The 22,945-nt window shown below is 33.2% G+C and overlaps 1 protein-coding gene across 5 annotated transcripts in view; it reads left to right on the plus strand.

Moving 5' to 3' along the window:
- Nucleotides 1–4,909: 4,909 nt before the first annotated feature.
- LOC129754876 (aldehyde dehydrogenase family 3 member B1-like) overlaps nucleotides 4,910–22,945 on the plus strand; it is a 35,367-nt gene continuing 17,331 nt past the window's right edge. For 2 of the 5 annotated variants that reach the window (XM_055751128.1, XM_055751124.1), the window contains exon 1: nucleotides 4,911–5,055. The gene's annotated coding sequence lies outside the window, so the exon portion shown is untranslated. Of the gene's footprint in view, nucleotides 5,056–5,162; nucleotides 5,229–5,284; nucleotides 5,796–22,945 lie in introns of those variants that run through there. The other 3 variants (XM_055751125.1, XM_055751126.1, XM_055751127.1) reach the window with 3 other exon arrangements.

Raw genomic sequence — 22,945 nt, forward strand, 5'->3', positions numbered from 1 at the left:
TCTAATTTTGTGTATTTACCCGAAAGAAACTCATTGCCAGAAGAAGTGAAACTTTCAATAAACTTATATGACAATAAGCTGTATATCGAGGTGTTTTTCAAAGCCAAAGTATTGTAGAACTGTACACTGCAAAAAATCGACACCTATTGTTTATGTTCCTTCACACATAAGCCAATTAATGTCTGCTACTATATGATTCAAGTAATATTTATGTTTGAGTTTTAGTTTTAATTGGATTGGAATATGATGTTCATTACCTTACACATAACTTTTATGAATATCATCATTGAAAAATTTCACTCTTTCAAAATGGCCGAGATTGATAAAGAAACGCGAGGTGCGCGATAAAAAAACCTTTTTCTCGGAATAATAAATGCAAATAAGGTTAGTAAATTTTATTATAAAGTTTAAAAGAAGGTGTTTCTTACGATAACAACACAGCCTAAATATTATTATCCGATCTCTCTTTCACAGCAAGTTTTGGTGTTTTTGCGGCCTTAAGCAATGTGTAATACAAAGCTAGATTCGGAAAAGGAACCTCGGATTTTTCGGATGATGAGTCACCGGAAAGGACAATAGTTTAGTGACAAAAAGTAGCTTTGAATAATTTATACGAAAAAAAAAATTAATAAAAAAAATGATATCATTTTAAACAAAATCACAATTTTCCTGCTTATTTGTAGACTAGATTCGAAAAACACCTGCTTACTTTTAGGCGTTTTCATTGCACATATAACATCCATATGTGTGAATTCATCATTTTCATGAGTCGCATTTAAACCTGAAATATTTCCAAAAAATATGTGTGACACATAAATTTCAATTGGGAGACAAATTGCAAAAATCTATATAGGCTCACACATACCCCTAATGTGTATATTTGGTTGAGTGTAGTATTTTATTAGGAAATGAACTCCCGCAAATACTTAACGACTGTTCTCTGCTGTTTCTCTCATTTTTATTTGGTAGTTTAGAACGAAGTGATCGATAAGTAGTTTTAAAGCCTGTATTCGAAATAACGCACAAATTCCTTTAGTAAATAACTTTAGATTGCGTGCGATGGAAGGCAACATTTACCAGGGTGGAATCGTATTCAACGAATTTTACTTCTTGGCTCTTGTCAACTGGCAGCGCAGATGGACGAGGATGAGTTGGGTAAGCCCAATTTAGATTATCCCAAAGGTAAGCCTTGTGCCCTGCTTTAAAAGATTGGACCTGAGTTGGGATTTTATTCTTATATTTTGCCGTCTTATGTCCCATGATTATTCCTTGAATGCGATACTCTATCGTATAAATGCCTTTGCGGCCTAGGTTACCATGACATCGAGCATATTGTTTGGTCGTGTGAGGACCACCAATTCCATAGATTCCCTTCGGACCCGAGGAAAACAACCCAACGTTCCAGTGAGGGATGTGTTAGCTGTGATGGACTTGGACTACGTGTTCGAAATATATCTTTTCAATCAATAGCTTTTAGATCTTCGCCTGTAATTCTTTTTATTTTCATAATTCCCTTTCTATCCTCCTTTTTCTACTAAACAAGTGTTGAGCTAAGTATACAAATTGTAAAAATACAAAACGAGTTTGGATCCTTAAAGTTTAAAGGTATCAGCCGTTTCAAATAAAGAATTTAATAAAAAAAACTTTAGATTGTGTGGTTAGTATTTAAAGAAAGTTTCAGCAAAGTTAACTACCTAGTAATATACAGTTCTCATAGCTAGTAATGTACTAATTAGATATGATCATTTGGTGATAGTCTGTCAAGTGGTAATTTTTTTTCATAGAATTTGGTCTCACGACATAACTTGATGAACATAATCCGTAAAATTCACTCGGTTCATGGCAACCGTTCTTAAATTTCTCGGACATCCCACGTTCTCCAGATTACGCTCCACTTGGTTTAACCACCTCGCTCGTTGCGCCCGTAGAGTGGCCATCCCGGGAATTCCCGGTCGGAAAATCTCGAGAATTCAAATAAATCGGGAATTCCCGTTTCCCGGAATTCAGTTTTCACTCCCGGAAATTCCCGGCACATATGATTGCTTGTACGGCTTGATTTTTAATTTATTTCAAATTTCAGTGAGTTTAACAAAAATCTTTAAATAGATAGGTTATGATAATGTAGTCATAGATAAAAAAAAAGCTTTTTGACATTGTGTTGATCTCTTTAGAGAACATTTTGCAGTGTTGTAGAGAAAGTTTTAGATATTTGATATCTTCATTCTTTTTCCACCAAACAAATACCACATTTTTTTTCAACTTATAAGTCTTCAAGAGAACCTTCAAAATGACCCCGCATCGTTTTGGAGACGCTTTAAAAACAAAAAACGCAACTATTCCGGTAGATGTCAGTTTCAATGGCGTTACTTCACGTAATATAACTGAATCCTCAACATGTTTGCCGATTTTTTCCAAAGTGTCTTCAGTTCCTCCGACATTGTAGCAAACAACAACTACCTCGCCTCCATACAATCCCATGACGTGAATTTACCTTTGCCTTGCCTCACCGAGCAGGAAGTATACGAGCAATTGTCCACAGCCGATCCATATAAAGGTTCCGGGCCATACAACATATCTCCGACGGTTTTGAAACATTGCGCTGCATCACTAGCTGCCCCCATTTAAAGTCTTTTCAATCGTTCACTGAGAGAAAGGGTATTTCCAAGCGTCTGGCGAATTGCGGCCATCACTCCTATCTACAAATCGGGAAATACACACAGCGTCGAAAACTACCAACCAATTTCGCTTCTGAGTTCGATCTCCAAAATTTTTGAAGTTCTCATACATGGATCACTGTACGCTGCTGCCAAACCATTGATCTCCGATTCTCAGCATGGTTTCGTTAAAAAAAAGGTCAACTGTCACAAATTTAATGTGTTACGTGAGCTCGTTAAGTAACAATCTGGAGAAAGGTTGTCAAGTCTTCTATTTCGACCGTGTTCCGCACAAGATACTAATAGCAAAGATGGATCAACTTGGCTTTCCAACCTGGTTGCTAGAGTGGATTTCGTTGTACCTGTCACAACGCCACGCTTACACGAAGCTAAAAAATACATACTCGAAGACATTTGCCACCCCATCAGGAATTCCTCGAGGAAGTCACCTGGGACCGCTGCTTTCCATCATTTTCGTGGATGACTTGTGTGCCACGCTTCAATCTGATACGCTCCTGTACGCCGACGATCTGAAGCTTTTCAGATAGGTAAAGTTGATTGCCTTGCCTTGCAAGCCGATATTGCTAGACTTGACAACTGGTGTCATTTTAACGGAATGCTGGCTAACGCTAAAAATGTAAGGTTGTCAATTTTTCCCGTGCACTTCGTGTTATCAATGTTGAATACCAACTTTGTGGAGAGAGCCGGGGGAATGTGTCGTCTATTCTGGAGATAGGTGTAAAAAATGATAATAGGCTTACATTTGCCGAGCACATTGCGCTTACCGCAGCTAAAGGATTTGAAATACTTGGATTTCTGCGTCGAAACACATGCGATTTTGATGACATTCAGGCTTTGAAAGTCGTCTATTGCTCTTCGGTACGTAGCATCTTGGACTATGAGGCACAGGTGTGGGATCCGTATCACAATGCTACCGCCTCGAACGTGTTCAGCGTAGTTTTGTTAGGTTTTTTTGCGATTTTATAAACAATGTAAAAAAATCGTTTAAGTTTAGTTTTAGGATGATTGCTGGAAAAAATATCAGTAAAGGACAAAAAAAAATGAACGAAAGGACAAAACATAAGATGGAATAGTTCAACTCAAGTTATAAGAAAATCAGCATTAGTGAAAAAACCATTTTTTTTTGCAAACTCGTCCTAAAATAAGTTCTATCAAAAATAAAGTTGAACGACAAAATTCCCAACATATGTAAACCTTATGCAAGAAAGGATTTTTCTTTTGTTTTCTCTTGTGGAAAACATAATGCGCAAACTTTTCAACTTTTATTTATGGAACTTTCCAAAAATATTCAGACGGGACTTGGTAACGAAAATATCTTGCCTGAGATTTGCTAAACGCTTTCTTCGAAGTACGTTTCGTCATCCATTACCGAACAATAAGAAATTTCGAACATTTTGCGGTCCAATTTTCTTGCTTACGATTTGAGCATCGCATTTCTCTTATTGATAAAACCAGCCGACTTTTTAACGTTATAGATTAGAAAACTGATTTTTTTTCTATGTCTGTTGGATGAACCAGAAAAAAGACCTTCTTGGCCACTTACTGAGTCGAAAGGTTTAGATTGAGCTTGAACTTACTACTCACCTTCCTTGCCTTCATAGAGTCGGTCAACTATTTAAGCCTTTATTCCAGCTACTCACCACTCGGTTAACTAGAGCTACTTTAATAATTTTACCACCTTGATAATGGTCTAATAGATATGTTTCAGCATTTTTAGGATTTACCTATTCACCTTTTGGATTTTCTACAACCTCAAAGTTGTTCATTTTTGGGTTCTATTTTAAAAACAATTTGATAGATTTTCATCATATTTTGCACATGTAAACATTACATTTCTAACTATTTTTGCTTGAAATTTCATTAGACTGCAATCACGCAATTCAAATTTATTCACTAAAGAAAATACGGCATTCTTCTCGAGTACATGCCTTATAGGGAGAGAAAAAGATATTAAGTTGCACTCAACGTTCCATTTCTTAAGTTAGAACTACCTATCAGCAAAATTCATAAGCGTCAAGCATTAGACTTTCTTGAGTATGCAACCAATCTACAGCACTAAACCTGTCGCATAAGCGCCAACGTTGACAGCATGATCTTTTCATGATTTTAATTCTGTTTTCAATTGAATGCCAACTAAACATTATAGTCTCTGTGGTGTCTCGCTAATCGCGGAATCAGTCAATGACTCATTCAAGTCAAGAAGCGTCGTCGTGAGCACCAAATTTGAAGGGGCGCACACGTTCGATTTCGTCAGTTCCTCTCTAACAACCGCCCAAGACACTAGGCGCATTCTTGTGCTGCTCAAAGTTTCCAAAACACAAGCCCCGAATCGCGAACGCTAATATTTGATCAACGGCAGTGAAGCGTAAATTTACCGAAGGTGATCGGTTCTTCTAATTTTAATAATTTAAGTGGATTTTTGGTCTTCATTGAAACGCACTTCACGGTGTCAGCATCCAAAGAACCGGAAGCTCATTAAGAGTGCCGTCTAAGAAGAGTTCGTCGCGGTTTGGTGAACATCGCGAATGCAAACCGTGGAATTGACGAGCCCTTGTGATTATCCTTGGTGATCTAATTTGTGTTGATCTGCTTTACCAGAAAATTGAAAGTTTGCTAAGTGAAATTGAATTCAGATCAATAAAAACGTGTTCCTGTTGAGTGTATAAAAGTGTAAACAGGAATAGATAAATCTCACAAGTTCAGAAGGAATTGAAAGAGTGGCTGGCTTCAGAAGAGCTAAAAATACCAATTCTTGATTCCTGAAATCCGTCTGGTTTTGTGCTCGAGCTCAACAGTTGTTGTCGATAAGCTTTCAGTACGCAAGAGGAGATAAGAAAGTTCATCGCTTTGGTTTACACTTCTCAAAAAAGAAATTGTAACCATGATAAAGCATTTGTATCAAAATGTACACTTGGAACTTTGTGATCGGACTTATAAAATCAATGTGGGGGGCAAAGTGTAATTCGGTTCAGGTGCTACGTACAATAAATGGATTGATTTATTTCCAACCTCCCGTGCCAATAAAAAAGAAAGATAAACTTTTGCGATACCTGCTTCAAGGTGTACACTGTAAAGTACAGTGAATAACAATCGTCATTGCTCATTGGTCATTTCGTCAAGGTTTTAGTAGCATCCTTTTTTGTTTATATCATGAAAGATGAAATCATGTTTGTTGTTTTCATTACATTCAGTTAACTTAAATGCGAATTTTTGAACTCTCCAAATAAGCATTTTAGTTTTGGTTAAAGGCAGGGCCGTAGGAAGAACCGACTCATGGGGGGGGGTTTTGGTGACTTATTTTTATCTATGATTTATTGCCCAATACTGCACGAAAACAAAAAAAAAACAAATTAGGTGTGTGACTATATGATTATTTATTTTTAAGTACTCTGATATTAAAAATTTTTGTATTAAAAAAAAAAAGTAGGAAATAATTATCATTAGATTTTCGGATCAAATTTGCTTGATGAAAAACCTGATCCTAACGGTGTGTTCGTAAATTGATTTTATCTATTGAAGTGTTTTTTCGTATCGATGCTGGCGTTCGTAAATTTAATAATGAAACCTCATTCTACTAAATTTAACACAACACTGACCCTTACTCAAATATATGAAATTAGCAAAATTTTGACTATTGGTTTCTGAAACATAAAATGTCGAATTTTGGGCGTCCTTAATATGTTAATAAGGTAAGAATGTTTTTTTAACAGCAAATATTTTTCATAAAGAAGAATCAATTCCATAATGAAAATCGTGTGGATGATTTTTAAAATGAAATTAGGGGTTTTCGGATAAAACAAATAACTTAAAATGAACCTTTTATTTGTGATTTTCAGCTGAACTGTGCTTAGAAAATAATTTTGATTGAAAATTTGAAATCTCGAAATTGAATTGATTAGCAATCTTAACACATTAAGTACCGCGAAGAAATCTATGACGAGAAACACCGAAATTCAGCATTCTATATCTCAAAAACCGTTGGATTAAATTTTACAAATTTAGCATTTTTAAGTTACGGTAAATCTTGTTTTCAGTTTTTTCAAAAAAAAAATTGCAATTAAATTCAGTCCATTTGAGCTTTACTTCAAAGTGTAAAAAGCACACTTTTGCAAGTGAAAAAACGAGATATCTCGTATTTAGTCCGCCATGTGATAAATTCATGATCTATGGAATTCCTCAATAATTTATGTTGAATGTAAAATTTATTTACCAACTGGTTTTTTTCTGAATTTTTAACCTGCATTCCGAATCTTAATTCTGAACCTGAATTCAAAAATTGCAAAATTTGAATCTGTATCCGAATTTCCATACGATTTCTGAAATGTACAAAAAATTCGATTTTCCAAATCTAATTCCAGATCAGAATTTTATGAGCCTAGTTTTTGAGCTCTCATTCAAGAATCTATAATTTATATTCTGTAGTTTAGGTTTAATCTATATTTTTGTGAATCAGCATTAAAATATTAATTTTCAATGATCTGAATCTGATTTTTTAATTTTGGATTGCCATTTTGAAGCTTTAAATGTTTGAATTTTATGTATGAATCAAGTTTAAGAACTTCGAATTTAAATATTTCTCTTTTTTCATATTCGGAAAACTATTATCAAAATAGTGAAAATGCATATAATCTCGAAAAGCGTGATTCAAATTTGATGTGAAATGCAAAACCAAATTTGAACCAGAATTTCAAAGCAGCTTTTATTTCTAACTTCTTATGATTATCAAACTGAAAATCCATAATTCTAAACTGGATACAGAATCCGAAATACGAAAATAGGAATACAATTTTGGTTATGGGAATTATGGAATCAGAACCTACGAAATGGGTTTAATTTAATTTAAAATTTAATATTCAGACCTGAATTTATATGAACAAGTAAGAAAATTTTGAAAAAGTGGGATGGATTTTTGAGGTCTCGGCATTAGTTTTTATTCGAGATTGATAATCTTGATTCACCTTACTCTATTATTATAATTTGGTTCTGAATTTAAAATTTGGTGTGAAGAGTAGAATACCTCGCATGCTTTTTTGGATCCTCATGGGGGGGGGTTTAACCCCCAAAACCCCCCCGTTCCTACGGCCATGGTTAAAGGTCGTGTCACAATTTTTTACTGAGTTGAAGTCAAAGAATAGCATGTGGTAGGCAATTTATCGTAAAATTATTAACAATTTTATATGAAGCGAATTAGACTCAAAGCTCTATTGTTTTTCTTCGCTTTGATCGTCCATGCTTCGAATTGATTTGACTTGCCCTTGATTTACCTAGAAGGCTCAGTCTTTCAAAGGTCTTTTCAGTATGCTTGAGCTATGATAAGTGAAATTAGAATAACATGTTGCCGGTATTCAAAAATGTTTTCAAAGAAGTTGATATATAAAATTTATAAAAGATTTTCAAAAATGTTCAGTTTAAGTTTAGTTCTACGACTGACACTATTTCAAATAATCCTCATGCTCTAATATCAAATTAATGAAATTTCATATCCTGCTTCTCGTTCACGACAGAAAATTCCGAACCAAAATAGTTAGACTAAGATCAGGAAGTAAATTCAAGGTAAAATTCTCGAGTAACAATAGTATTAATTAAATGCATTTTACCTGTTTTAAAATAATTACTTTAAAGGTGACACTAAAAGGCGGAGTTTCGTAAGTTTTTGGGATTAGGCAGTTCAATATTTGAAGGAGTAGGGATGAATAACATCTAGAAGTTAAAATCCTTAGGACCAAATAAATTTAAGAAAACATTTGAAGGAATAATAAGTTCCAATTGATATCCTTAAAAAATCATACGTTTGAAGAAATTCTGTTGAAGTAAAGATACCACGAAAACCAGAATAGAATAAGAAAATTCAATAATAATAAATTCAGTTTCAGATTTTAAAATTCAGATCAAGGTCTAAGATTTCCGATATATATAAAAAAAATCAGGCTTCGGATTCAGATTTCAGATTCTGATTTCAGGTTCAGATCAGATTCCGATATCAAATTCGGATTTCTCATTTTTGATTTCAGATTCAGATTTCAGATTAAGATTTCAGATTCAGATTTCAGATTCAGATTTCAGATTCAGCTTTCAGATTCAGATTTCAGATTCAGATTTCAGATTCAGATTTCAGATTCAGATTTCAGATTCAGATTTCAGATTCAGATTTCAGATTCAGATTTCAGATTCAGATTCAGATTTCAGATTCAGATTTCAGATTCAGATTTCAGATTCAGATTTCAGATTCAGATTTCAGATTCAGATTTCAGATTCAGATTTCAGATTCAGATTTCAGATTCAGATTTCAGATTCAGATTTCAGATTCAGATTTCAGATTCAGATTTCAGATTCAGATTTCAGATTCAGATTTCAGATTCAGATTTCAGATTCAGATTTCAGATTCAGATTTCAGATTCAGATTTCAGATTCAGATTTCAGATTCAGATTTCAGATTCAGATTTCAGATTCAGATTTCAGATTCAGATTTCAGATTCAGATTTCAGATTCAGATTTCAGATTCAGATTTCAGATTCAGATTTCAGATTCAGATTTCAGATTCAGATTTCAGATTCAGATTTCAGATTCAGATTTCAGATTCAGATTTCAGATTCAGATTTCAGATTCAGATTTCAGATTCAGATTTCAGATTCAGATTTCAGATTCAGATTTCAGATTCAGATTTCAGATTCAGATTTCAGATTCAGATTTCAGATTCAGATTTCAGATTCAGATTTCAGATTCAGATTTCAGATTCAGATTTCAGATTCAGATTTCAGATTCAGATTTCAGATTCAGATTTCAGATTCAGATTTCAGATTCAGATTTCAGATTCAGATTTCAGATTCAGATTTCAGATTCAGATTTCAGATTCAGATTTCAGATTCAGATTTCAGATTCAGATTTCAGATTCAGATTTCAGATTCAGATTTCAGATTCAGATTTCAGATTCAGATTTCAGATTCAGATTTCAGATTCAGATTTCAGATTCAGATTTCAGATTCAGATTTCAGATTCAGATTTCAGATTCAGATTTCAGATTCAGATTTCAGATTCAGATTTCAGATTCAGATTTCAGATTCAGATTTCAGATTCAGATTTCAGATTCAGATTTCAGATTCAGATTTCAGATTCAGATTTCAGATTCAGATTTCAGATTCAGAGTTCAGATTCAGATTTCAGATTCAGATTTCAGATTCAGATTTCAGATTCAGATTTCAGATTCAGATTTCAGATTCAGATTTCAGATTCAGATTTCAGATTCAGATTTCAGATTCAGATTTCAGATTCAGATTTCAGATTCAGATTTCAGATTCAGATTTCAGATTCAGATTTCAGATTCAGATTTCAGATTCAGATTTCAGATTCAGATTTCAGATTCAGATTTCAGATTCAGATTTCAGATTCAGATTTCAGATTCAGATTTCAGATTCAGATTTCAGATTCAGATTTCAGATTCAGATTTCAGATTCAGATTTCAGATTCAGATTTCAGATTCAGATTTCAGATTCAGATTTCAGATTCAGATTTCAGATTCAGATTTCAGATTCAGATTTCAGATTCAGATTTCAGATTCAGATTTCAGATTCAGATTTCAGATTCAGATTTCAGATTCAGATTTCAGATTCAGATTTCAGATTCAGATTTCAGATTCAGATTTCAGATTCAGATTTCAGATTCAGATTTCAGATTCAGATTTCAGATTCAGATTTCAGATTCAGATTTCAGATTCAGATTTCAGATTCAGATTTCAGATTCAGATTTCAGATTCAGATTTCAGATTCAGATTTCAGATTCAGATTTCAGATTCAGATTTCAGATTCAGATTTCAGATTCAGATTTCAGATTTCAGATTCAGATTTCAGATTCAGATTTCAGATTCAGATTTCAGATTCAGATTTCAGATTCAGATTTCAGATTCAGATTTCAGATTCAGATTTCAGATTCAGATTTCAGATTCAGATTTCAGATTCAGATTTCAGATTCAGATTTCAGATTCAGATTTCAGATTCAGATTTCAGATTCAGATTTCAGATTCAGATTTCAGATTCAGATTTCAGATTCAGATTTCAGATTCAGATTTCAGATTCAGATTTCAGATTCAGATTTCAGATTCAGATTTCAGATTCAGATTCAGATTTCAGATTCAGATTTCAGATTCAGATTTCAGATTCAGATTTCAGATTCAGATTTCAGATTCAGATTTCAGATTCAGATTTCAGATTCAGATTTCAGATTCAGATTTCAGATTCAGATTTCAGATTCAGATTTCAGATTCAGATTTCAGATTCAGATTTCAGATTCAGATTTCAGATTCAGATTTCAGATTCAGATTTCAGATTCAGATTTCAGATTCAGATTTCAGATTCAGATTTCAGATTCAGATTTCAGATTCAGATTTCAGATTCAGATTTCAGATTCAGATTTCAGATTCAGATTTCAGATTCAGATTTCAGATTCAGATTTCAGATTCAGATTTCAGATTCAGATTTCAGATTCAGATTTCAGATTCAGATTTCAGATTCAGATTTCAGATTCAGATTTCAGATTCAGATTTCAGATTCAGATTTCAGATTCAGATTTCAGATTCAGATTTCAGATTCAGATTTCAGATTCAGATTTCAGATTCAGATTTCAGATTCAGATTTCAGATTCAGATTTCAGATTCAGATTTCAGATTCAGATTTCAGATTCAGATTTCAGATTCAGATTTCAGATTCAGATTTCAGATTCAGATTTCAGATTCAGATTTCAGATTCAGATTTCAGATTCAGATTTCAGATTCAGATTTCAGATTCAGATTTCAGATTCAGATTTCAGATTCAGATTTCAGATTCAGATTTCAGATTCAGATTTCAGATTCAGATTTCAGATTCAGATTTCAGATTCAGATTTCAGATTCAGATTTCAGATTCAGATTTCAGATTCAGATTTCAGATTCAGATTTCAGATTCAGATTTCAGATTTAGATTTCAGTTTAAGATATTAGATTCAATATATGTAATACCGTTATTATTCTGTTAAAATCATCACATTGTTTCGTTTTGCCATGATTACGATCTTAATCTTAAACCCAGCATTATTTTTTCTTCTATTAGATATTAATATTTCATAACTGAGATTGTCGTTTGAGTAGGCGTGATATTTTTAAGGAACTCAACCTTTCAAGAACATTCAAGGTCCTGAAATTCAATGATGGAAATATTCACATTCAATTTGGTTCAAACCTACAATCAAGCTTATGTAAGCTTACCTCAAAAAAAACCTAACGCTGTTAGTCCGGTTTCTGTTATTCCAATGCGTTCTTAGAGGTGGGTATTTAAAATTCGTTCCGCCTCGTGGTCAGAAGCATTTTTTTTTCTCTTCCGGCTCTTCGTTGACGTGCGTCCGTCTCGTTTATCCAGCCAGGAAGCTGTCTTGGTTGCATTTTGAAATACATTAGCGATTCCTTCTCGAAATCAAGGTCACAATGTTTTTTCGTTTTGTTTTGACTACTCCATTCCACGCGATCGCTAACCGGTATCTGTCGGTTCAAACGCTAAGCTAAGCTGAGACATAGGAATTCGTATCGGTGTCGTATATCTTAACCTGTTAATTAGCGGAGATTAGTTTATTATCATTCGATGGACACGAATTCGCGAAAAAAAATTGAAAAAAATTTCAGCAGTTTTATAACATAAATAATATTTTACCAGTTTAATGAATCTGCAAAAAACGCAAAATTGAAATCAAATTATTGTTAAAAGCTTTGAAAGTAAAGGAACAATAACTTTATTAAATGTTTTCTATAGTCTTGGAAAGTACTAAACCGAATTGCGTGAAACTTGGTAGGTGGTCTCTTCCCCCAAGAACATCATCTGATTTCTTAGTCTTTTATCTCTTTTCTAAAAAAAAATACGAAGACTAACGAATGATAGATTTGACAGCAGTAGTGAAAATGCCTAACTGCTATCAAAACGTACTTTTACCCCACCTCTGGGGCAAAAGTTCGAATGATGCGGGGTAAAAGTAGTAGTACATCCATTCATAACTCCACATTTGCGCATGAAGTCAAGTGAACAATTATTTCATATCAAACTTTGCAGCTCCTGTGTTCGCTTCTGATACAAATCCTATACATTGGCGATCAACCGTGCAAAATCAGGGTTCTTCTCTTTTTGTCCATATTCTACAGGTTTACGATATCCAATTCTGATCGTGTTTGAGCAACATTTCACGCGAGCAGGTGATTGTAGAAACAAAAATATCTGCAGATGTTTTTTAAAATAGAAAAAAAAAAAGATTTACATCTGCGGGCCCTGTATATCATTCGTACTTTTGCCCCATTTGAAGTTCGTACTTTTGCCCCTTCAAGATTTTTGGTGAATCATAAATTATTCTGCAAAGCAGAGACATGTTAACGAAATTCTCTCTTCTGAATTTGAAGTGGTTGAAACCAGCTAAACAGAGACATAACACTTGCATTTGAGAACAAGAATTTTGATAGCTTAAACATGTTTGCCGTCATTTTAAATATTACTTCCTTTAGAGTAAGGTGGGGTAAAAGTAAGAGTCGGGTAGAAGTACGTTTTGAGATTATCACAAACCGAGAACAGTAAAATTCAAAACTTTGGCGTGGATTGATAATGGTGTAATATTCAAAATAACGGCAAACATGTTTGAGCAATCAAAATTCTGACTTTCAATGAAAGTTTTAATGTGCCTGTTTAGTTGTTTTCAACCACAAAATATAAACAATAAACTGGGAGTCACGAGAACCCTTGAAAGGGTAAAAGTCCGAACTGCAAATGGGGCACAAGTACGAATGATATACAGGGTTCACTAAAGTAAATCTGAACGAAAAGTTTTAACTTTTTTTTTAAATTGCACTGGAAACATCAGCGCGTATTTTTGTTCCTACAAAGATTTGTGATGTGTCCGGATCATTACATATGATTTAATAACTTTTTATAATATCTATAAAACGTGTTTTTCTTAGTAATAGAAATTATACAAAACACGTCTGGTTCTGTTGGGAGCCAGGCTAAAAGAGACTGGACTATTTATTTAATCTTTTTGTAGAGCACTCGCCAGCGAGTTCTCATATCGGATTCTGCGTTCTCAGAAAGGGATTGTTTCCAATCATCGAATTGTTAATTAGCCGAATACTACAATTTGCTCGCGCGAAAAGTTGCTCAAAAACGATGAGAACTGGATATCTAAAATCTATTGAATCAGGACAATTTGGGAAGAGCTCCAAATTGGTGCAGGTTGATCGCCCATGCATAGGATTTGTATCAGCAGAAGCGAACACAGAAGTTGCTGCTGTGAGCAGCACTAAGGTCGTAGTTTTACCCCACCATACTCTATACAAAAAAAAAAACAAACAACTTTACCTCATTTTTTGGAGTATTTTAAATTTATACGAAAACAAAATATGTTTGGTTAAAGGCAGTCGAAATCAGCATCAGCTCACGCCAGAGTTTCGAATTTTATTGTTCTCAGTTTAACCCCTCCCTCTCACTGAATTGAGGAAGGGGGCTCTCCCAAACAAATTCGGCATGGGAGAATATTGGGGTACGAGAAATGTTTCTATGATTATATTTCCAGTGGGTGGGGAGAAGGGAAAATGGAAAGGAGTTTCCTTACTATTATGATATGGGAGGGAGTTTGAAAACGAGAAATGTACCAATGATTAATTATTATTATGAGAGCCCCATCTATTTTTACAGAGGGAAGATTTAAAAGTACACTCAGAAAAATACTATTATGTATGCCATAAGATTCTCTTATGAAGTGGCGCCATAAGAAAAATTAATGAAATTCATAAGATTGTCTTATGACGCGAATGAATTCTGAAGATGAACGCCTACTTCAATGAGAGGTTGTTGCTTTTCATAAGAGATTCTTATGGAAACAGTAAATCACTTTCTAATAAGAAAAATTCTCGATATTTCATGCTGAAAACATTCACTTTATTGTTTGCCAAATTTGTTTAAAATTAAATCCTTCATGGTCACCATCAGCAGCGCATCAACAGACGGCTCCATCAAAGTTTTTTTGTCGCATCTTAATCTTCGACCTTTCGTTTTTTGCCGATCAGCTTGCTGAAAAGTAAACAAACAATGTATTTTAGTTTACTAATATATTCAACGTTCACACCAAAAACATCAAATCGAACTTACCATTCCGGAGATAACAATAACATTTAACATTGAAGGAAAACTATAATAACTATGAACTGGCGATTGCTTCGTACTGTTAGATGATGAAAAAAAAACTGATGCTATGAATGAATGTGTTCATCATTTTTTCACAATGCCGTTTCTTCTATTTTTCATTAGAACATCGTATGAAAATTGAAAGAATTTCATAAGACTCTTATGAAAAATTAGTTTGGACGCAAAAAAGTGGTTCATAAGATGTATCTTATGAAACTTATAATAAGATTTCCTCTGAGTGTAGATTAAGGTTCCATATTTTTTCAGCTCGAGAACTTTTTAAGCAAATGATTCGAGAAATGTGTCAATAAATATTCGGGAACACGTGCAGCGAAACATCGTGTGAATGTTTATAGGTTCGAGTAATGCATTTCGAGTCAACTTTCCTTTATGAAAAGAAGGTTTCTTACAAAAGAGATACAAATCTTATGAAAATGACTGTTAAGCTAAGGTTGCCATCCGTCCCGCAAAAGCGGGATATGTCCCGCTTTTTTGTCGACTGTCCCACCGTCCCGCTTTTTCCTCGAAATGTCCCGTTTTTTTTTCTTGGAAAACTATTTTAAAGTTTACTGACTTAAACTGAAAAAAAAATCAAACTTTAATCTCAATTTGAATTCATTGGTTCAACATAGAAAATCTTTCAAACATGTCATTCAGTCATAGCAACTTCAATAAACGAACTGAAATGTTTTTACCTAAAATCACTTGAACATTTACAAATAAGAAGACCCCAAGAAGCGATCTTTATTCCTCCTTTTATCCCTATGGAGACTTTTTCATTTTATAAAATAATTGCTTTATATCTCTGTGGGGCCTCTCCGGAGTCTATCGAAGAACCCGCACGACGATCCGGGTTTCTTTTGTCCTATCCACCGTATTTCGGTTGTATTCGTATTCGTATTCGGTTCTTTCATATCCCACAATCTCATTTGAATGTTGATCAATCTTGATCACTTTTATATGAGAATTTATCATTTTTAAAAATTTATTGATCAAAATAGCAATTTTTCATGAAAGAGGGATCATTTAAAAAAAGGCTTATAATTCATATATCACTTCAAAAACCTTCATGACACTCAAAGAGTTTTCCTTAGAAAAATTTTGCTCAAATTAATTTTCACGAAGTTATTGTTGTATTTTTGCTGAGTAATTAAGGACATTTCACATAGAATAAGTTTTGTTTCAGGCTATTAAACCTGCGGTTTCTATTTTTTTGGAATTTTAAATCCAAATTCCCACTGTGCAGCGCTTTGTAAAGAACTTTGGTATGAAGAAAACATTGTTTAAATTGCTTCCAAATAATGAAAGATCTAATATTTTTCGCCAGAATCTTAATTAAACAGCCTTATGTTTTACACCGCCTTTTTTGACTCAATTGTTCAAAGTATATAAATAGGAAAATTTTCTTGAGTTTTAAAATTGTTAAGCTTTATCAAATCCTCCGTTTACAAGTATGACATAAAATATTTTCTTTCAAATAACGTGTTAATTCGCGAGAACCGTGGAAAATAACCGTGTTTATGGCAAAAATAACGTGCAAACAGAAGTAAAATAAGAAACACTGAGCAAATTCAATCCGCGTTGAACATAAATCCGTACGGTGCTCTCTATGAACAACTTAGGCTGATGGTAAACATATAATTTTGGCTATACAATTAAGGTTTTCTTTCTAGACTTTTTCAATGTCCCGCTTTTTTTGGCTGTGTCCCGCTTTTTTTCGTGAAATGTCCCGCTTTTTTCTAAAACTATCTGGCAAGCCAGTTAAGCGGTACAATTTTTAAGTGATTTTCATCAAATTTGAAACAAAAAATAATCTTCTCTTCTTTCTCAGAAGAAAACCTCTTCCACTTTCAAAAACGGGTTGAAATAAATTTTGATAAAATTTTCCAATTTTGAGAAAACTAATTAAAATGGTAAATGATGTGTTATGTATGTTGATTTGTTATGGGAGCCCTCTTCAAAAAAATCGAAATGCCTTGAAAGGCGCTTGATTTATGGAAGGACCCATCCTATTTTCTCCCAGTTCTATTTGAACCAGTTTACAAAATTTGAAAATCGTGAATTTTGTTGACCGATCCATATTTCTAATGTGAAATCGGATGCTGAATTCGAAAAATGAGATGAAAAAAATCTCAGTAGAACAGTTTTAATTTTTTGGAAATTTAAAAAAAAGAAAAACAGTAGGTACTTGTGTATCTCGAATTGCATAACATAAATTTGAAATCTCTTTTTTGCATATTGAAGGTGAATAAATCTGCTATCGATCATTTAAACTTCATTAAAACCAAGATTTGAAATGCCCATTTATCAAATAGGTTTGAAATTGTAGAAGCTGATATTATTTTACTATAACAATAATTTTTGAATTATTTAAATAACTAGCTGTGACCCGGTGTGCTTTGCTTCCCCTTCCATGGAAAAAAAATCAATTCGGTAAAATTATTATAATTAAAATTAGAGGTGTACCGAATGACGCCGAATACCGTCAAAACCCGTTAAGCCGAATATTCGGCTCACCAAATAGATGAGCTAAGTATTCGGCCGAATAGGCCTTATAGAAATTCTTTTAAATTAAATAAATAACAGACTTGTCAAATATTTGAACTGAGGTTGGATAATTTATAAAATATCCAAAAATAGTGTTGAAAAAGAAAAAAAATCAAAAACTTAAGATTTCAGTAAAACATCTTAGGCGTATTCGTGAATATTTCACTGTAGATAACTTTATACACTGGTACCTCGATATACGAGTGCCCCAACATACGAGTTTTTCGAGATACTATCCGACAAGCAAGTGATTGTTTGCTTTTAGTTACGAGCGAAATTCGAGATACGAGTTCGGTTCGGTTCGGTAGTAACACCACTGATGTCAACCTTCCCGATTTTGTCTGGATCTTCGAGATACGTGTAATTTGTACAAGCAAGGTTGCGGAACGAATTAAAATCGTACCTGTCGAGGTACCACTGTACTTTGATTATCTTTAATTCCAGCTTTTCTTGATATATATCCAGGCTTGCTCTTAAATCCAATAAAGAATTCGAGAAAGTCAAATCTGACCGAGATGGCCAGATAATGTTTAAAACTTTTCGGGTTTTACCCTGGTTTATTCAGATTATTTACTAAATCAAATAAAAATCTCAGACTTCTTTATAAAAATTTTAAGGTTTTGCGTTTGAAAACGATTTTTTTGAGTTACTTTTACATCATTTTTTGTTTAATCCTTAGATCCGATTTTGAAACTTCTACTGTGATTCGATGAAAACTTTGAATTTCAAGTTATTTTCTTTCTTTTTCCTCGTACGTTTGAGAATAATGCTTGTATAAAGATTGTATTTAGGCTGCAAATCGTCGTCTAACATGCAATACGTAAAATGTACTCATTGCGTGTTAGACTACAAATTGCGGCCATAAAACAATCTTTGAACCGCAATAACTTTTTGTTATAATTCCAATCGTGGTGTGATCTTCGGGTGAAATTTTTGTCTTGATTTGGGCTTTAAGAAAATTATCATGAAAAGTAATTGGCCAGTGAAGAAATAATTCCCCAAAAAGAGATTTCAAATTCATGTTAGGGGCCGTTCACTGATTATGTATGCACATAGGGGGCATGGGGGGGGGGGTCACATTTGCTTACGATCTCTTACAATGGGGATGCTTACGTAGGAAATTTTACATTGATAATTCGTCACAGCCATACGAAACCTTATTACTCTGGTTCTCCAACTCACATTATTTAAAAAGATCATCGCTTTTCGTAGTCTGAATTATATAAATCTAAGTAAAATTACCGTAAAACGGGATAACATTGATCACCGGGATAACTGTGATCAACATGAAATTTTTCCACATAATCATCAATAACTAAGTCTAAAGTTGAAATATCTCAAAGCTTTTTTCTACGTTTAAAAACCCATAAGTTGAGTTTCGAATTGGGAAAAAAACTTGGTTTGTTTTTGAAAATTCCAAATGTAAGTAATAGGTTATTTCAAAATGTGGAAATATCTATTTTTTCAAAGGCTTGAAATCAAAGCGTTTAGAAGCAGTAGATTGATTTATGTGAGAGTTCAAAATTTTTGCTGTACAGTTTTTGTGTAGTTTTTGTTGTATATCGAGGTAAATTTTTGATATTAACAAAAAAAGGGACATTTTCCAAGAGTAAGCCAGTCTACTAAAATATGCTAGATACTCTATCAAATGGTAAAGTTTGAAGGAAAAAATTAAAGGGGAATAGTGCGAGGGCCTAGGAAATTGAATGAAGGGACAATTTCATTTTTTTTTGTAGTTAAAAATTTATAAATAATTTTTAAAAAAAATCGCCCCATAATTTATGCAGCATTATCTATCTTTCGATTTTAGTTGTGGTTTGCCCTTAACACATTAAGGATCGCGATGTTTTTTTTTTACCGCGAAGAAATCTAAACAAAGAAACGCCAAAATTCGGCAAAGTTGGTATATCTTAGAATTTACTGGACCAAAAGTTACAAATTTAGTATATTTGAGCCACCGAAAGTGTTGTGTTCAATTTTGTAGAGTTTCTGATTATTTTTATATCATTTGAGTTTGTTCTGAACTGCCTTAGCAAATGATCAACCATCAATTGTAAATATTATGAAGGTGTTTTGTATCCTTTATGATAAAGAAAACTCGTTGAAACCGTCAAAGTAGAGACTGATCAATGTTACCCCAAAACATTAAATTCTAAACAGAGACGAAATCGATTTTTCAATCAAATTTAAAGCAGTCTAATAAATTTCTGCAACCATGTTTTATGTTCATCGGAGTCCAGTACTGGTTTTAAAAATATGAAACATGCCACATACCCCTTAACATAAAAAGTTATCGAAAAATATTGAAAAAGTTATCAATATATATTACCCCGGATTACGGTACTTTTTTTCTTTTTCAAAAATTTCATATTTGGAGCATAATTCAAAAACTGCACTAATGAGATTTTATTTGAGTTGCATTTTCGGATTCAGCGCCCGATTTTATATTAAAAATGATCGTCAGTTAATTAAGTTCTAAAACGCTGTAAACTAGTGGTATTCAATTAAGGACAAAAACACAAATTACATGTAAAAATGTCTGCATGTTTGTAATTCAGATAGAACTGATGAAGAATAAGTTCGGAAAAACAGTTCCTATTTCTAAAATCGAGAATAATTTCCACATATTTCTATGGACAGTCTGAACTCAAGTTAGAATCTCTTTTTAAATGAGTCCTTTGAAGCCAAAGGGGTATAAGATAATTCAAGTTGGGCTTGTGATATAGCTCAGTTGGCAAGTCTGTTGTCTCCTGAGCCGATGTCCGTGAATTCGAGCCCAGGAGTAAACATCGAACACAGTTGTACCGGATAAGTTTTTCAATAACGATCCGCCAACTGCAACGTTGATAAAGTCGCGAATGCCATAAAAATGGTAAAACGACTATAATCGAAACAAACTAAAAATAATAATTCAATGAGATTTTCGATCGACTGGTAATTGGATGTAATATTTTTTATTTACGGCACTTCAGTCTATTATTTTTAAGATGATATTATATTTATTCCAACGTTTCAAGACTGATTAGTCTCATCTTCAGGGAAACTACAAAAGTTGTGAATACTTAAATTTAAAAACACTAAATTGATCTTAGCATAATCTTTGTCCTACTTACAATATTGTCATCTTTTCTGTCACTTTTGTTAAGTTTAATGTCTGGATTGTTCACTATTTTTGTTGTTTCTATGGAAGGTAAAATTATGGTTGAATAATGATTTTTGATTTTGAATTTGTTATACAAAGTCTTACCAAATAAATATGATTAAAATCTACACAGTGAATTTGAAAAACTATGGGTAAACGGCTATTTTGAAAATGGAGTCTGATTTGTGGTACTAAATTTTGGTTTTGGCGTTTGATGGACGGCTATTGGTTATGTTGAGAGTGAGTGTCTTTTTTGGTAGGAACTATTTCGGAGAGATGTTGAGTTTTGTATTTTTGTTGTTTGAGACAATGAAGTATTTGTGAGTACATTGCGTTTAGATTATTTGTATCTGTTTTGAGATTTACTGTGTTTGGATTGTTAAAAATATGACACATCTCCAAGAATTTGAGTGTGTGTGTGTTGAAACTTGTGTCTATAATTATAGTATTTGTTAAGTCGAACCTATGTCCCGTTTCTAAACAGTGATATAATATCATCTTAAAAATAATAGACTGAAGTGCCGTAAATAAAAAATATTACATAATAATTCAAGTTATTGTGTTTGGTCATTTTCCATATATTTTTCGGAAATTTGTTTTATTCTTTTTAACGTAAAAATATGTAAATAAAAGTTTGCAAATCTGAAAAATCATAAAATAGAGTTAAAAATATGAAGAATCCTTTGGTATTATTAACTCAAAATCGATCATTTTAGCACCTATACTTATACCTGTGCACCCACTTGGCACTGAGGGTATCAGGGTGCTTGAAATTTATTAATTCAAAAGTTATTTTATATGTATTTTCAAAGGGTATGTCAAAGAACATCTGGTCAGTTAGTATATTAAAATTAGGATGAATGCCTAGCAAGGTATTGTATGACTACTTTTCATGCAATACTTCGCGGGACACAAGCAGTGATATCAATTGAATTTATTGTTTATCAATTCCAAAAGACATACCCCTGTTTAACAGCTAATAACTTTTTGACTAAGAAGATACGAGGTTGTTACCTGTCTTCGAAAAAGTTGTTCAGCGGAAAATTTTCTTCAGAGAATTTATAAATTGGCACAAAAACCATTAGTGGGCTCGGATCCACACAAAGTTCATACTAACTCATGTAAAAGTTTCTTAAAAATTCTGCAAAAAATCATGGATGAGTTTTGAAGCTGTTTAGACCCCAGGGTTTGAGAATTGACCCCAAATCGACTCAGTCTAGTGAAAAATCCATTTTTTTCAATTTCACGGATTTACAGATAGGAGTTGTTCTACCCCGAATATTAATGTGATTTAAGGGGGGGGTAGGGTCTAACACTTTCAAAAAATCGATTTTTTTATTTTTTTATTTTCTTATTGTAAAACATTTCAAGAATGTTGTGTCAAATTTTCAAGTCAATTGAAGCAAAATTGTAGAAATTATAGGCCTTTATCTCCTCCTATCTTATACTGCAAGAAAGCAAGAGCAGAAACTTCAAACGCGTTTTTCTCGAAAGCACATTTTTAAAGTCCGTGGACATCGTCATTTGAAAACTACTTATCCGATTCTTTTCAAATTTGGAACATATTTTCTACATATAAAATACCAGACCCCAACGTTTTTCTTTTTTGTTTTTTTTACTTTGGGAAGATTTTACAGGTGAAAAATAGCGGATTTTTTCGTGAAAAATCGTAGTTTTTACTTCAAACAGCCACACAAATTTCATAAATTTTTTTTTAAGTTAAACAAAAACGTTGGGGTCCAGAAAAACATCTATTATAAATATTTTGCTCTGATTTTTTGACTTCAGATGATTCTGTGCTGAGATACAGTGTCCACCGCAAATCCTGTTTTCTAAAAAGCATCCTCGAAAGTGCTCCGTCACCGGCTCATTTTTCAATATTTTTCTACGAAAAAATTACTAAATTTTCTTTTAACAATGCTTTGTATAATGCAAAAAAATTGGATACATTTGTTGGAACGATAGCTCTAGAAAAAAATCGTGAAAACGGTGTTTTTTTATACCCGTTAGACCCTACCCCCCCCCTTAATTTAGTATCTATCTAGAAGTCAATCAACATTAATTACATACCGGAACCTGATTGAATACACTAGTTTACAAAATTTTAAAAAAAAATCGTGAACTTGATTAACTGACCAACATTTTTAATGTAAAATCGGGCGCTGAATCCGAAAATGAAATTCAAAAAAATCTCAGTAGAACCGTTTTTGAGTTATGCTCCAAATATGAAATTTCGAAAAAAATAAAAAAGCTATTGTACTTAGATTAAAATATCTCGGACGGGATAACAGTAATTTGAAATCTCTCATTTGCATATTGAAGGTTAATAAATTTTCTATCGATCATCTGAACACTGTTTTTGCGTTTGACCAACAGTATTGCTGATATAAGTGACTTTATGA

This window comes from Uranotaenia lowii, chromosome 3 (genome assembly GCF_029784155.1).
Source record: "Uranotaenia lowii strain MFRU-FL chromosome 3, ASM2978415v1, whole genome shotgun sequence".
NCBI classification, from domain to species: Eukaryota; Metazoa; Arthropoda; class Insecta; order Diptera; family Culicidae; genus Uranotaenia; species Uranotaenia lowii.